General features: G+C 38.0%; 1 protein-coding gene and 1 non-coding gene across 7 annotated transcripts in view; one reads left to right on the top strand and one right to left on the bottom strand.

Moving 5' to 3' along the window:
- Positions 1-17,804, top strand: part of ZNF609 (zinc finger protein 609) — a 191,438-nt gene that overhangs the window by 63,837 nt on the left and 109,797 nt on the right. The gene's annotated exons all lie outside the window — the stretch shown is intronic.
- LOC118709981 lies at positions 7,368-7,477 on the bottom strand. Its single transcript, XR_004985227.1, has one exon. It is a non-coding gene; the product is annotated as a U6 spliceosomal RNA (small nuclear RNA).

Raw genomic sequence — 17,804 nt, 5'->3', positions numbered from 1 at the left:
AGAGCAAAACATTGATAGTTTGCCTCCTGCACATCCTCTACTGGAGATCAAGCAAGTAACCCTGGCATGTGTCCTGACCAGGAATCAAACCGGCAACCTTTCAGTGTACTAGATGAGGCTCAACCCACCACACAGGCAAGTTGTAAGAGTATAAATTCTGGATACTACTCTCTTAACAGATATATGAGTAGCAAATATTTTCTCCCGTTTGTATGGATTGTCTTTTCACTTTCTTGATGTTATCCTTTGAAGCACAAAACTTTTAAGTTTTGATGAAGCCTGACTTATCCATTTTTACTTTAGTTGCTATGCTTTTGGTGCCATATCTAAAAAACCATTGCCTAAACCAAGGTCATGAGGATTTACAACTATGCTTTCTTTTGAAAGTTTTATGGTTTTAGCCCTTATGTTTAGATCTTTGATCAATTTTGAGGTAAGGATCTATTTATTCTTTTGCATGTGGATATCCAGTTTCCCAGCACCACTTATTGAAAGACTGTTCTTTCCCCCTGGAATTGTCTTGACATCTTGTAGAAAATCAGTTGTCTAGAAATGTATGGGTTTTTGTCTGGGCTCTCAGCTGTGTTCCACTGATGTACATGGCTGTCCTTGTGCCAGTATTATTGTTTTGATTATTATTGCTTTGTAGTAAGCTTGAAATCAGGAATTGTGTCTTCCGACTTGCTTTTCTTTTAAAGATAGGTTTTATTATCCTGAGTCTCTTGCATTCCCATATGACTTTTAGGGTCAGCTTATCAATTTCTCCAAAAAATCTGTTAAAATCTTAACAGTTTTACGTTTTTCAACTCATGTATATGGGTTCTCTTTCCTTTTATATAGGTCTTTAATTTCACTCAATGATGTTTTTGGTTTTCAGATTACAAGTCTTCCAATTCTCTTATTAAATTTGTTCTTAAGTATTTTATTCTTTTAGATGTTATTGTAAGGAGAATTGTTTTTTCTCAATTTCACATTTGGGTTATTTATTGCTGTGTGTAAAATATAATTGATTTATATTTATTGATATTTATCACGCGTCTTTACTGAATTCATTTATAAGCTCTACTAGTTTTTATGAGCATTCTTTGGTATTTTTCTATGTACAAGATCATAACATCTGCGAATAGAGATACTTTTACTTTCTTTCCAATACAGATACCTTTTTTTCTCTTGCCTAATTGTAGCCTTCAGTACAGTGTTAAGTGGAAATATCAAGAGCAGACAGACACCCTTGGCTTGTTCCTGATTTTAGAAGAAAACCTTCAGTCTTTTACTATTAAGTATGAAGTTAACATTATTGTGTGTTTTTTCAGAGATGCCCTTTATTAATTAATGTGGAGTTTTGAAGGGAACATTTCTATTCTCGCTTGAGATTAAAGAGTCTTAATTATTTTGCATAACAAGATCGTGTTTTTGTGTGTGTGTGTGTGTGTGTGTGTTATTAGTGTTCATTCTATCACTTTAACTGTCTAACTTTGGACATTTTGTGCCTCCTTCATTCATGTGTTTTGTTCGTCAGATATTTATTGAACATTCAATTTGTTAGATAAAATATTTGAAGATACAAGGGTAAAAACACTGAGGTCTTTGTCTTCAGATACCAGTTTGCACTCTATATCAACAACCTCATTTTTAAAAAACTTTAAAGATTGAAGTGTTGGGCATATTTTATTTGTGAGCATGTGTTAAGTCCTTGCATATTTTCAGAGATCAGTATGGTCTCAGTGTTAAGATTAGTCTTATTTTGTACATATCATGAGTGCTACCTATGTGTCAAACTCGTACACTTATTTTTTCAAAATACTGTTAATTATAACAGTGACTCCCAAATCTTTGTCCTCTACTCTGACCTCTTTCCCAAGTTTGACCAGGTTTCCAGCTGCTTAATAGATTTCCTCGCTCAATTGTTCTAGATATACTTTAGACTTACAAGGTCTATCACAAAATTATGACTTATCTATAAAGCCCCCTTCTCTCCATGTTTTCTCATTTTCATTAGTGGGACTATTTCTTCCATTTGCCCAAACTTGAAACTTCTGCATCATTCTTGACACCTTTTTCTCACTGCTCACATCAGTGTATCACAAAGGCCCTTTGAGAGATTATCTCCTACATATTTCTTGTTACCTACTTCCATCTCTTATTGTCAGTTCCTTTGTTTGGACGCTCATCATTTTTTACTTGGACCAAACTCTTCTCTCATCCCCTTTCTTTCCCACGTGGTAAATTAATTGTCATTCAGGATCCAGTTTAAATGACACTTCCTCTTTTTAGCATACTCTTGTTAACCAATTCTTTAAACTTCCAGGTGAAATTAAACATCATTCTACAGTCATGTGCCTCTTACTGATAGGGATATGTTGAGAAAAACACACGGTAGGCAATTTCACCATAGTGCGAACATCCCAGACTGTACTTACAACAAACCCAGATGGTATAGCCTACCACATGTCTAGGCTACATAGTATAGCCTATTGCCCTAGGCTATAAGCCTGTACAGCATGTTTCTGTACAAAACAAGCACAAGAGAAAATGATACAATCAAGAGACATGTTAAACACAAGTTATATGAGGCTGCTGCATGGCATATTTTAAAGCAAACTTTTTTTTGTAAGTAGAAAGATTCTACTCTAAGATAATGACAAAAAGTATAGTATGATATGGTATGGTCCAAAACTAGTAACAGTTATTTATTATCATTACCAACTATTATACTATACACATTTGTATGTGCATAGTAGTTTGTTTACATCAGCATCATCACAAACACCTGAGTAATGCGTTGCACTATCATCTTAGGGTGGCTTTAGCATCATTAGTGATAGGAATTTTTCAGCACCATTGTTATCTTATGAGACCGTTGTTGTATATGCAGCCTGTCACTGACTGAAACATCATTCTGTGGTATTTGTATTAATGCTATGAAAATATTGAATATTGTATAGCTATTTAATATTAATAGCATAAGTTGTAGAATCTTACAGACTTGAGTTTGAATTCTGGCTCTTAATAGCTATATGACCTTTGAACATATTAGTTTCTCTAAGCCTCAGTTTCCTCATCTTAAAGAAAACTAATAACTATTTCATAGAGCAGAAGTAAAGATTAAGTGCAATTATGAAAGTAATAATTATAGTAATTATGGTCACAATATATTGAACATTTATTATTTGCTAAGCACTGAGCTAAATGTAATATTTGATACATATTGCCTATGTAAAACAGCTTAGTGCTCGATGTATAGTAAACATTCAGTAAAGAAAAGCTAGTATTTTTTTATTGTTGTTTTCATCTGTCTGGGCTAAGCATTTTAAAGGCAAAAACTATGTTTCATCTTTGTGATTGACAGTATGGTAAATAATCAATAAACAGTTGCTGAGTGTGAATTTATTTAGTGCGATTTGACGAAATGCTAGGAGTTCTTAAAAATAATATTCCCTGCTAACTTGACTGCAGTTCCTTTGGGATTTGAAGGTTTTGTGTTTCCTATTCAAGTACACATACCCCTGGAGAGAGATAATACTTGTAGTTTTATCAATAGCTATCCTATGGGAATTAGTTCTTTACCATTCTTTCTAATCTGAGAAAGACCTTACAGAATGAGACTGGGCTGGAAAGAAAGGGGAGAGGAAGAGACCAGAGCACACAGTATTATGGGGGACAGAATTACCATTTCCCATGTGTCTCACGATTACTGTTTTTCCTAATTTGTAGTGGACATCACGCTACCTAATGCACATAGGCAGCATTTGGTAACCTTGGCTCTGCTGTAGAGCCATAATGTTAGATCATGTAAAATTGAGTTACTTCTTTACTTAAAAGTCTGAATTTGCTTATTTATCACTTTGTGATATTATGGGTATGACTAGAGGCCCGATGCATGAAAATCCATGTGAGAGTAGGCCTTCCTTCCCCTGACTGCTGGCACCGGCTTCCCTCCTGGACCCGGGACCCGGGCTGCTTCCCTCCCATCCCAGCTTCATCCATGATGAAGGACATCTGGTCTAATTAGCATAATTCTCTTTTATTATTATAGATTACAGACTCCCTCCCTCTGTAGACAGTTAATACTTTATATTGAATATTGACATAGAATATTTTAGACCTGGTCCATAATTTTGGTCAGCTGTCTTATAAATAAATGTCAGTTGTCACTACCCTCTGAACTGCCAGGTTTGTTGAGCACAAGATGGGGTGATAAACCTGAAAACACTGAAGAGGCTACACAGATATAATACAATTCAATTCCAGACTTTAATACATGACTTTGGAAAATTCATTTAACTTTCTAGATCTCAGTTTCCTTACCTCTAAAAATTTTCAAGGTCCCTGTCTATCCTAAAATTCTGGGGGCTTTATTCTGTCAGAGGATATTTTTTCCATTGCTTTTCAAAGAATGAGAAAGGAAGGAGGGAAGGAGAGAGAAATATCATTGTGAGAGAGACACATCAACTGGTTGCCTCCTGCACAAGCCCTGACTGGGCCAGGGAGCAAACCAGAAACCCAGGTACTTGCCTTTGACTGGAAATGGAATATGTGACTCTTCGGGAGAACGCAGTCAGGGCTTTCTCTCCTACTTACTTGTGTCTCTTGCTTCCATCAGCCATAGTTACTTTTTTAAAACTTGTCAAATCATTCTCATTCTTTTCCGAGAACCCTCCATCAGCCCTTCATTTCATTCAGGGAAAAAGCCAATGGCCTATATAGCCCTACGTGACCTGTACTTCTCCCTGCTATACGTTTGTGGCCTCATCTCTTTTTCCCCCTCTCAATTGTCTCCAGCCACACTGGCCTCTGCTATTCCTTGATCATCTCAGCCATGTTCCTCTTGTTTTAGGGATTATACAGTGAAGATTCTAGCTTCTAGATAGCATTGTCAACTCTCTCATCTCCAAGTTTTTTTACTCAAATGTCACCCTATTTTGAATTTGCAACTGCCTCTGCACTGCCCTTTCCACTTCTTTACCCTGCTGTTATTTTTTTTCAAAGCACTAATTTTCTAATTTACTGTGTTCTTAATTATTATGTTTATAATTTATTGTCTAACTATCTGCTACAATGTAAGTTCTACCAGGGTAAAGAATTTTTGGTTTGTTCACCTTTATTTCCCAAGCACCTTTAATAGTACCTGGTTCATTAAATATTTGTTAGCACATTGATGGGCTGTGGTGAACACTAATCTCAGTTTTAGCTGATATGAGCCTCAGTTGACTCATTCATGAAATGCTGGTTTTGATCTGTATCTTTTTATTTTTTTTTCACCACCATTTATTCCCTCAATGCCCCCTTTCACGTCTATATATTTTATGTTAGAGGTTTTTCTCAGATACCTGGTAATACTTGGTTATCTGCTCTCATTTTATACATCTTAGATTGATTGGAAGCTCTGAATGCATCAGCAGGTGTATATATTATGAACTTCACAGTGCGATGGTTGTTAATTTGGTGAAACCTACATGTCAGTGTCTTTAAATTTTTTTTAATCCTCTTCTGAAGATTTTTTTCATTGCCTTTTTTTTTTCTTTCTTTCAGAAATAGTAAAAAGGAGGGAGCGGGCAGGGTGGGAGAGAGGGAGGGAGGGAGAGAGAGAGGGGGGGGAGGAGAGAGAGAGAGAGATGAGGAGGGAACCTGCAACCAAGGTATATGCCCTTGACCTGCAGACCAGTGCTCTAACTACTTAGCAACACCAGCCAGGGCATGTCAGTAACTTTAAATCTTTCCTCATGGGTTTACCTCATTCCTTAGAAAGTCTCTTCTAATTCTGGAAGGTAAGAACTGACTGCCAGCTTTCTTTGTGCCAAATGAAGAAAAAAATACAGTGGACTTCGGGTTTTCGCCTTCAGTATTCAGTATGCTTCAATCCACATTTAATCCCTTATTTTAAGTATAGTCCTCATGCCCTTTCCTATGCTTAGAGCACCCTAGTCCAGAGATTCTTTATTTAACCCTCTCCAGTAAATAAACCTCTAGTCTCTTGAGTTAGGGAGGACATCTGAGTGAGAAAAGGCATTTAAGGATATAATTGCTTTTTAAACAGCTTTTGATCAGTGTTATGAATACTAAACCATTAGGCCCTGGCTAGAGTGTCAGCCTAAGTACCAAAGGGTCTTGGGTTCAATTCTCTGTCTCAGTTTGCTCCCTGCCCCAGCCCCCACCCCCTGGAGGTAAGGTGTCTCTCCCATCGCTGTTTGTTTCTTCCTCTCTTTAATTTGCTTTCTAGATTCTGAAATGTTATTGTTGTCTCCTCTTCTTTCCTTCCTTGTGGGTTTGTCTTTTAGAAAATCCTTTATTATAGTTTTACTGTGGTTTTGTCTACTTTATTTAAAATATATTTTTATTAGTTTCATAGAGGAAGAGAGAGGGGAAGAGAGATAGAAACACCAATGATGAGAAAGAATCATTGATTGGCTGCCTCCTGCATACCCCCTTACTGGGGATCAGGCCCACAGCCCAGGCATGTGCCCTTGCCTGGAACTGAACCCGGGATTCTTCAATCCACAGGCTGACGCTCTATCCACTGAGCAAAACCAGCTAGGGCATTGTCTACTTTATTATTGAGGCCTCTTGGTCAGAGGGCCGGGGGCTAGGAGGAGCTGGGAGGTTGTCTGGCAGGCCCCATTGGCAATCAGGGCCTACAGGCTAGGGGCAGTTCCTGCACTGAGTGTATACCCTCTGGTGGTTAGTGCATGTCATAGTGACCAGTTGTTTTAGTTGTTCCGTTATAACTCTCTTAGGCTTTTATTTATATAGACTAGAGGCCTGGTGCACGAAATCCATGCACTGTGTGTGTGTGTGTGTGTGTGTGTGTGTGTGTGTGTGTCTCCGTCAGCCCAACCTGCACCCTCTCCAATCTGGAACCCTTTGAGGGATGTCCAACTGCCCATTTAGGCCCAATTCTGGGCAGTTGGACATTCCTCTCAAAATCCAGGACTGCTGGCTCCCAACTGCTTGCCTGCCTGCTTGCCCCTAACTGCTTCTGCCTGCCAGCCTGATCACCCCATAACTACTCCTCTGCCAGTCTGATTGATGCCTAACTGCCCTCCTTTGCAGGCATGGTCCCCCACAACTTCCCTCCCCTGCTGGTCTTGTCCCTTCCATCTGCCCTTCCCTGCAGGCCCAGTCGTACCCAACTTCTTTTCTCTGCTGGCCTTGTCACACCCAACTGCCCTCCCCTGTAGGCTTGATAGCCCCCAACTGCCGTTCCTTGCAGGCCTGATCCCTCTCAACTGCCCTCCCCTGTTGACCATGTTGTGGTGGCCATCTTGTGTCCACATGGGGGCAGCTATCTTGTGTGTTAGAGTGATGGTCAATTTGCATATTGCTCTTTTATTAGATAGGATATTCCCTCTGCTATACTTTACATCCCCCAAAATATGGAACACTTTGTGAATTTGCATGTCATCCTGTACAGGTGCCATGCTAATAAATCTTCTCTGTATTTTTTCAATTTTAGTATATGTGCTGCCGAAGTGAGTACTGTGTTTTATTTAGTCTTATAAAAGTTTGTATTTAATGCAATTTGTTGAGGTACTTTTTTATCACTCCTACATGTCTAATTTCAAAAGGACTTCCAATGTCTAATTTCAAAAGGACTTCATGTCTAATTTCAAAAGGACTTCTAATTTCAAAAGGACATGCCAAGATTATAAGAATATTAACCTGTATATTTTTTACTCTAAATATTTTGGTTTTAAATTTAGTTTTTAAAAACCACTTGGTATTTATTTTAGTGTGCTGTAGGAACCTAATTCTTAAAAAAAAATTATATATATATATATATATATATATATATATATATATATATATATATATTTATTTATTTTTAAATTTATTTTTACAGAGAGGAAGGGAGAGGGATAGAGAGTTAGTAACATCGATGAGAGAGAAACATTGATCAGCTGCCTCCTGCACACCCCCTAATGTGGATGTGCCTGCAACCAACATGCATGCCCTTGACCAGAATCGAACCTTGGGCCTTTCAGTCTGCAGGCCAACACTCTATCCACTGAGCCAAACCGGTTTCGGCAAACCAGTGATCTCTTGATGCATGGGACAATGCTCAACCAAATGAGCCACACCAGCTGTTTTTTGTTTTGTTTTGTTTTGTTTTTTTAATGCTACCAATTATCTGAGCCTTTGCCCTTTGGGGCAAGGCAATTCCTTACCTTGTAAGTTCAGTGTCTACTGTAAAATCAGAAAATGTCAGATGCTTACTCTATTCCTTTCTTAGCAATAAAGGTTTGACACCTTGACCCAAGTTTCACCAACCAGACATATTACCCCTAAAATTTTCAATCAGTTCCTAATCTCAAAGGACAGTGGAAAACTGTTTATAGTGGTGGTGACATACAGTGTAAGTGGTTCAGTGATAGAGGCAGCAGTGCTAGACTGATAGTGTCACATGATTTTGTTAGCAGTCTGGTTGTGCTTCTCTCTATGCCTTGTTTCCTGAGCCTAATTCTCCAGACTTTCTGTGAGTTCTGAGTTACCCACTAACCTTTTGCTTAAATCAGCCAGAGTTAGTTTCTGTAAGCAGCCATGAACAATGAATAATTTAGTAAGTAGTTGAATGTTGAGAGTAGAAACCACAGTACATATTAAAGAAATGTACATCTTTTTAAAAAAAAATTTTTTTATTGATTTTTTACAGAGCAAAAGAGAGTGGGATAGAGAGTTAGAAACATCGATCAGCTGCCTCTTACACACCTCCTACCGAGGATATGCCCGCAACCAAGGTACATGCCCTTGACTGGAATTGAACCTGGGACCCTTCAGTCTGCAGGCCAACACTCTATCCACTGAGCCACACTGGTTTCGGCGAAATGTACATTTTATTCAGAGATAAAACTCATGAAATATTAGATCACAGAAATGTTATATAAATCTGTTATATAACAGATTATATGTGATATAAAGAAAGGAAAAAATCAGTGGAAGAGAATTTGGAAACAGGTTTATTAAAGGGGTCTATTGGGTTTATTGGGACTCAAATAATGGGTAGAATAATATTTAGATATCCCTGCTTCATACATGAAGGAAATAGGAAGGAGGATGTTATGATTATATATTTAAGTAGGCCAGAAAAATATGTGCTTTCACTCTTAGTAATTCTCATGACTGGAATGTAAGTGGGAATGTTACAAGTCTGTCTGTGAAAAATATGTAAACATTTATTTGTGTAGAATTTTTTGTTTTCAGATTCACTGAAGATGATCAACAATTTTTTTTAAAGGGGCAGACTTTAAAGGAAGATTTAGCTATTCTCTCTCTCTTTTTTTAACTTTTAAAAAACTATTTGATCTATGAATATACTTTTGAAACTCACATTCCCTAAAATCTCTTGATAACCAGTGATCCACTAGTCTGTCAGTTTTATAGACTACTAGAGGTTCAGATTGTGCTGAGGGGTGAGGTGAGGGGGAGTGTCCCTTGGCCCAACCTGCACCCTCTCCCATCTGGGATCCCTTGGGGGATGTCTGACTGCTGGTTTAGGCCCAATCCTTCTCACAATCTGGGACCCTACAGTCAGACATCATTCTCACAAACTGGGACCACTGGCTCCTAACTGCTTGTCTGTTTGCCAGCCTGATCGCCCCCTAACCACTCCCCTGCCTGACTGATTACCCCAAACTGCCCTCCCCTACTGGTCTGATTACTCCCAAGTGTCCTCCCCTGCTGGTCCAATTGCCCACAACTGCCCTCCCCTGCTGGCCTGATCACCCACAACTGCTCTCTCCTGCCTGAGGGCATGAGGACCACCTAGGCTTTTATTAGTATAGATTTTTTTAGTACAGTTTTATATTGTATTTACAGAAAAATTGAAACAATAGTAGGACAGAGTTCTTATATATCCCACACCCATATTCCCCCATTATTAACATCTTACTAATTAGTATGGTACATTGTTACAGTTACTGAACCAATATTAAGATGCTATTATTAACCAACTTCCATACTTTATTCAGATTTCCTTCTTTTTTGCCCGGTATTCTTTTCTGTTCTAGAATTCCATCCAGGAAACCACATTACATTTAGTTATCATGTCTCCTGAAACTCCTCTTCACTTGTGACAGTGTTTCAGATTTTCCTTGTGGTTTTTTTTGTGTGTGTGTTTTTAAATTTTTTTAAATTTATTGATGTGTGTGTGTGTGTGTGTGTGTGTGTGAGAGAGAGAGAGAGAGAGAGAGAGAGAGAGAGAGAGAGAGAGAGAGAGAGAGAGACATCGATTTGTTGTATGCATTCATTGGTTAATTCTTATAAGTGCCCTGACCAGAGATCAAACCCACAACCTTAGAGTATCAGAACAATACCCAAATTTTCCTTGTTTTTGAAGACCTTAACAGTTTTGAGGTATTGTGGTCAGATATTTTGTAGAATACTCTTCTGCTGGTATTTATCTGATGTTTCTCTCCCATTAGACAGGAGTTAATGAGTTTGGGGAAGAAGAGCCACAGAGGTAAAGTAACAATTTCACCCATTACATCAAAGGCATATACTATTTTCATCATTTATTATTGTTGATGTTGGGCTTGATCATCTGGCTAAAATAGTGCTAGTTAGGTTTTTATATTGTCAAGTTACTCTTTCCCCTCTTTCCATACCTTACGTACGTACTTTATGGAGGAAAGTCATCATGCATAGGCCACACTGAAGGAGTGAGGAGTCAAGTCCTCTTTGCATCAGAGTATCTACATAAATTATTTGGAATTCTTCTGCATAGGTGATTCTGTTATGTTTTTGAATAACTCAATTTATGCTGATAAGGAAGGCGGCAAGCTGCAAGGTGTTTGACGGAACTCCCCAGCTCCAAGGGTCTTGTCCCTAGGTTCTTGCTTTTCTAGATAAAGTCCTGTTAGGTGCTCTGAGTAAACACTATTGGGTTGTGATTTATTGGTCTAGATTGTTTTTGTTTCACCGCCTTTTGTTGCCTAGACTTTCTTAAAAACTATGTTAGTGAGCCTCTGGAAAACATTCAGAGCTTTGTCTATGTACCTGTGTAAAAAAAAAAAAAAAAATGTACCTAGGAGTCTGATGGTTTATGAACAGTCAACTTCAGTTTTAGGGAAGGAGGAGGAAGTTTTATGACTACATACAGCCACATTGCAAATTGAAAGAAAATATTTGTTATATTCATACTGCTTTAGGAGCCAAAGACCAAGACCCACTGAATTTAAGTAAAAGAAGATATATCTTCACTTTTTCTTTTTTTTTTTTTTTAAGTATTTAAGCCCAGCTGCCATGGCTCAGTGGTTGAGTGTTGACCTATGAACCAGGAGATCACTGTTTGTTTCCAATCAGGGCACATGCCCAGGTTGCAGACTCGTTCCCAGTGTAGGGCATGCAGGAGGTAGCCAATCAATGATTCTCTCTCATTCTTAATATCTCTATCTCTCTCTCTCTCCCCCTTCCTGACAGAAATCAATAAAAAAAAATCTTTAAAAAAGTACTTGTGTTTTTTTTTTTTTTAATTATTATACAGTAAAATTGACTTCTTGGTTGATGATGGTACAGTTTTATAAATTTTAAGTAATTTTTCATGTAGTTATTACCACATTAGGATACATAAATCACTCCAAAAATATTTTTATTATTACACCCACCTCTTACCTCTGGTAACTACTGTTCTGTATCTTTATAGTCGGGTTTTTTTTTTGTTTTGTTTTTTTTGTTGTTTTTTTTTAAGCATTAGATAACTGGAACCATCTATGCATTTTGAGGTTAACTTCTTTCATCTAATTTAAAACTTCCACATATTTTTCTCGGGGAAAAGGAGGGAGGAAGAGACTGAACAAAAACTGTGCACCTATGGATAAGGACAATGGGCGGTGGGGAGGGGGCGGAGGATGGAGTGGGAACCTGGTGGAAGGGGGAAGAAATGAGGAACCTTTGTAATAATATGAACAATAAAGATTGATTTTAAAAAATAATAATAAAACTTCCACATATTATATTTGTTTTTTTAAATTTATCATAAAATGTTCTTTCTCCCATATACCTGAATTGAGCATTAACACTTTTCAGATGATTGATTGCACAGTCACGATAAGCTTTCTAATTTTAATAAAGTTGATAAAGTATCTTAAAGACTTTTTTCCCCAGGTATGAATTGAAATATTGTTGTGGGCCTTTGGTAGTCAGGTCTCAGTTTTAATGGATCTTGGTTCTGTTCCTTTAGTAAGCATCTGCAAAATGCTCTGCATGATGGAAAAAAATATGAGATGTACTTCTAAAAAAAAAAAAGGAGGTCTTGCACCTTCCCTCTTAGTAATTATATCCTGCATGAGCCCTGATCTGGGCCAGGGAGGAGCCTGCAACCTAGGTACATAACCTTGATCAGAATTGAACCCAGACCCTGCTGTCTCCAGGCTGAGGCATTATCCACTCTGGCAGAAGCTTTAGGCCTGGGCAGGGCCCCTCCAACTCCCTCTGACCACCAGCTCAGTCCCTGCCCAGGCCGAAAGCCTTTTTGGCAGCAGTAGACCCCCAGCTTCCTTCCCAGGCGATTGATTGCAAGGAGTCCATTCCTGCACCAGGCCAAAACCCTCCGGCAGAAGCTTTTGGCTTGGGGCCAGAGCACGGCTCCCTTCAATCGATCGCAGGTGGTTTGCTCCTGCCCAGGCCTTACCTCACAGTGACCTGGGTGCTAGGATGTTCCTGGGACACAGGCCCTGGGTGCCTATATATGCAAATTAACAGCCATCTTTTTTGGGTTAATTTGCATAGTCACTCTGATTGGCTATAGGCATAGTGAAGATATGGTCAATTTACATGTTTGTCTATTATTAGGTAAGATTTCACTAGTTGTAGTCTATTAGTTTAGATCAGTGGTTCTGAGTTTGGTCCCTAGGTAAGCAGCATCACCATCGTATGGAAATCTGTCAGAAATGCAGGTTATCATCTCTGTCCCAGACCTGCCATCTCAGAAACTCTAGAGGTGAGATCCAGCAATCTTTCTGAACAACTCCTTTCCTCTCCCAATGATACATTCTGAAGTTTGAGTATCTGGTTTGGTTTATTGAGTGTGCCTGGTAGCCTTCATAGCAGTTCTTGTAGCATATTGCTTTTCCTACAGATTAGCATTGGCTTTTCCTAAAAGGCCATGAAAAGTACTTCCTCTTTTAATTAGTGTCTGACTGCTAAGCTGTTAGTTCAGATTCTCCTCTCTAAAGATCACATTTGCTGAACTGATAAAGTTAGAACAGGGGTTGGCAAGCTACAGACTGCAGGCCACCTCTTGTTTTTGTAGTTTGTAAGCTAAGAATAGTTTTAACCTTTTTTCAAAAAAACATGCCATAAAGTCTACCCATTTAAAACATACATTTAAAAGGTTTTCAGCATATTCCCAGAGTTGAATAGTATATCAATATCTAATTTTAGAGCATTTTTATTGTGCCAAAAAGAACCACATATACTTTTGCAATCAGCCTCCATTTCTCCCAAACACTGCCCCCTATACCTTTCTAGCTCCAAGTAACCACTAAACTACTTTCTGTCTCTTTAAATTTACCTATTCTAGACATTTCATATAGATAGAATTATATAATAAACACATGTTCTTTTGTGACTAGCTTCTTCCACTTAGCATAATGTTTTAAATGGTTATTCATATATAACATGATTCAATACTTCATTCCTTTTTATTGCTAAACTGGAGGCCTGGTGCACAAATTTGTGCACAGGTGGGGGTCTTACTGGACACCCCCCCATTGGGGCCCAGTCAGTGGGAGGGGGCTGTGGGAGTTTGGCCACTGGTCCCACCCCTGATTGGGACTGGGCCAGCCCAGGGGGGAAGAGGGGGGAGGTTGGCCCCCTGCCCCAAGAGAGGGGCCAATCAGGGGCAGGCTTGCCTGGGGGAGGGGCCACAGGTGGTTGCATAGGGCCAATCGGAGCCCTCATAGGGCCGGTTGGCCACTGCAGTGTGCATCATAGCAACCAGTCATTCCGCCATTCTAGTCACTTGGCTTTAAATATGTAGATAATATTCCATCATATGGATATACCACATTTTCTATACCCATTTGTTGATGGATATTTGGGTTGATATTTGCATTTTTAATGGTGGCAAAACATCAAAAGAAGAACAATGTTTAATGATGTGAAATTCAAAATTTTTTGTCCATAAATGAAGTTTTATTGAAACAGCCATGCTCATTCCTTTCTGTATCATCTATGGCTATTTTCATGTTACAGTGGCAAAGTTGAGTAGTGACAAACTACAGCCTTCAAAACCTAAAATATTTACTATTTCGTCCTTTGCAGAAAAGGTTTGTTGACCCTAATCTTGAGCAATGTTTCTCCATCTTTTTCTTCATTATTTTTCCTAAGTAGCCTTTTTAGACATTTTTCTCCCTAAATGCCTTCATGCCATGAAATTTTAATGCCAGATATATGCTGTATATCTCTGTATACTCTTGCCCTATGGTGGAACACAAATCAAGTAGAGATGCCCGCAGTGAAAATGCATACTTTAGAGTAGTGTTCTGATAGGTTCATTTCCTGCCCTGTTGCATTAGGGGGTGAAAATTTTTTTCAGATAGATTAAACTTTCCTCGGAAAATTTTAGTGTTGAGGTGCTCAAATAATATGTTGGGATCTACTGTTAGATCTCTAAGCTAAGATATTTGACAATCAGCATATGACAACAATATATTGTGATCTTGATGTTTAAAATTTTTGGGAAATTTTAGTGAATCCTCACCAAAATATTTCAGATTTTTGCTTTAGTTCATACACTGAGTTATCGTAGAGTTTATCGGTATATTTGACTATAGCAGAGGCCAAATATTTAAAAATTTGTCTGAAAAGTAAAGCTTTTTAATACCAGCTGATTTAGTTTTGCATTTATCCTATGCCTTATAATTTTTTTTTAAGATTATTTTTCTCTTATCTTCCCCCATCCTCATCATCTTCCTTAGAGTGTCTGATCTTGGAGGAGTAGGTTAGACTTTGTGAGGATTGAAAGGCTGGAGAAAGGAAGGGCTGGTGAAAAGAAGAGACTAATTTAAAGGAAGGGAACACTAATATTAACTACCTCTTTTCTTTTTGCTAGTTATTGATAGCTTTGTGTTTAGTAATTCAGAATATGTCATTAATCTTGGTGAAAACAGATTGGTTTTTTAAGTGTAAATAAAACCCTCAAGTCTTAGCAGGAAAATAAAGTCCATTTTAGTCCCCTTCCTCTTCTCCACCAAATAGGATACATGGAAAAGGAGAGAAGAGTTGCATTTCCTTGCAAGGAGAATAATTGGCCGAATGGAGCATTGTAAATAAATTACACTGGACTGTAACTGATTTTATAAAAATGGAATTGTTATCCAGGTAGAATCTCTTCTCTTTACTTATGCCCTTTTGAGTCCTAGTTACTAAAATTAGACTTTTAGTCTCTTCAACTTAACTGGGTCCTTCTGAGATAGGGGAGCCTAGAACTGACTCCCTAGTACATATTTACCAGTCTGTGAGAGTGTAGAGAAGCTTAGAAAAATGGTCTAAATCCAATCTTTCTCAAACTTTGAACATGCTTTACAAATGTATAAGCCTCTTGGGCAAAATTAAAAATATAATTTTTCTAAAAAGTTTTTAAATTTATTTTTATTGAATTTATTGAGTTGACACTGGTTAATAAAATTATACAGGTTTCAGATGCATAAGTCTACAACATATTATCTGTACACTGTATCCCAAGTCAAGTCTCTGTCCATCACCATTTATCCTCCCCTCCCATATCCACCTCCATCTTCCCCCATGCCCCTGCCCTTACCAGTCACTACACTGTTGTCTGTGTACATGAGTTCTTCCCTTCAACCAGCGCTCCTCCATACCCCCACCACCACCACCCCATGCTGCAGCATGCTCTCTATCTATGAGTCTGTTTCTATTTTGTTCATTATATTCCACATATGAATGAGATCATATAGTAGTACTTGGTTTTCTCTGATTGGCTATTTCAGTTAACATAATGCTCTCCAGGTTCATCCATGCTGTTGCAAATGGTAAAATGTTCTATTTTTACAGCTGAGTAGTATTCCATTGTGTAGATGTTCCACAGCTTTTTTTATCCACTCATCTACTGCTCCAAAGTCTTGGCTATTGTGAATAACACTGCAATTAACATAGGGGAGTGTGTATTCTATCCCATTTAGTGTTTCAGGTTTCTTCAGACAAATTTCATTCATGCTGTTGCAAATGGTAAAATGTTCTTTTTTATAGCTGAGTAGTATTCCATTGGGTAGATGTTCCACAGCTTTTTTATCCACTCATCTACTTATTTTAAAAATATATTCTTATTGATTTCAGAGAGGAAATGAGAGAGGGAGAGAGAGAGAGAAACATCAATTATGAGAAAGAATCATTGATCAGCTGCCCTCTTGCATACCCACACCCGGGATCGATCCCACAATCCATACATATGCCCTGACCAAGAATTGAACCATGACCACCTGGTTCATAGGTCAATGCTCAACCACTGAGCCATGCCCACTGGAGTCACTGAGGTTTTAATTTGCATTTATCTGATGACTAGTGACATTAAGCATCTTTTCATATGTTTATTGGCCATCTGTATGTCCAGTTTGGAGAAGTGTCTATTTAGGCTCTTTGCTCATTTTTTAGTTGTTATATAAATTCTTTATAAATTTTGGGGTATTAACCTCTTACCATATTATGGCGAATGTATTCTCCCATTCAGTGGGTTGTCTTATTATTTTGCTGATAGTTTTCTTTGCTGTGCAAAACCATTTTGGTTTGATGGAGTTCGATTTGTTTATTTCTTTTTTCTTTTGTTTTCCTTTCCTGAGAAGATATATATCAGAAAAAAATATTGTCACGAGAAATGTCTGAGATTTTTTTTTTTTAGACCTAATCCAAAAATATTTATCCTACCAATTTTTAGAGAGAGTGGAAGAAAAGGAGAGATACAGAGAGGGAAAACTATTTATGTGAGAGAGACACGTTGATTGGTTCCCTCTCGCACATGTCCCAGCCAGGGCCAGGGATTGAGCTTGCAACTGTGGTACATGCCCTTGATTGGAATTGATCCTGAGATACCTCAGTCACTGGACTGATGAAACTGGCTAGGGCTGTGTCTGAGATTTTACTGCCTGTGTTTTCTTTTAGGATTTGTATGGTTTTGAGTCTAACATTTTAAGTCTTTAATCCGTTTGAGTTTATTCTTGTGTATGGTGTAAAAAGATAGTCTGGTTTCATTTTTTTGCACATATCTGTCCAATATTTCCAACACCATTTATTAAACATGCTGTCTTTATCCCATTTTATGTTTTTGCCTCTGTCAAATAGTAATTGACTATAAAGATGTTGGTTTATTTTTGGGCTCTCCATTCTGTTGCATCATGTACATGTCTGTGTTTATGTCAGTACCATGCTGTTTGGATTATTGTCGCCTTGTAATATAGTTTGATATTAGGTGGTATGATTCCTCCAATTTTGTCCTTTTGGTCAGAATTCAATAGACTTGTTTTGAAGGTATTTATTATGAGAGAGTGAGGCAGAAATGATAACCTCTTACAGGTTCCACTATGAAATTTATATCATTTTTTTCTAAATATTTTTCTTAACATTTCTTTTCTATGTTATTTTCTCCCATCATCAAATAAAACTTCAGCCCTATAATACATAGTAAGATTTAAATATTGTCACCTTTCAAGGTTCTGTGCACTAAAGTCCAATACTCATTATGTTTTAATCAGCATGCCTAAAATAATTCTTATCTTTCTATCTAAACCTGATTGTCATTGATATTCCATATCTTGGTGTTGTTTAATGCGATTAAAACACTCACTTTCTGAAGC

Source organism: Pipistrellus kuhlii, unplaced genomic scaffold, assembly GCF_014108245.1.
Source record: "Pipistrellus kuhlii isolate mPipKuh1 unplaced genomic scaffold, mPipKuh1.p scaffold_m20_p_1, whole genome shotgun sequence".
NCBI classification, from domain to species: Eukaryota; Metazoa; Chordata; class Mammalia; order Chiroptera; family Vespertilionidae; genus Pipistrellus; species Pipistrellus kuhlii.
This window is presented reverse-complemented; position numbering and strand designations above follow the sequence as displayed.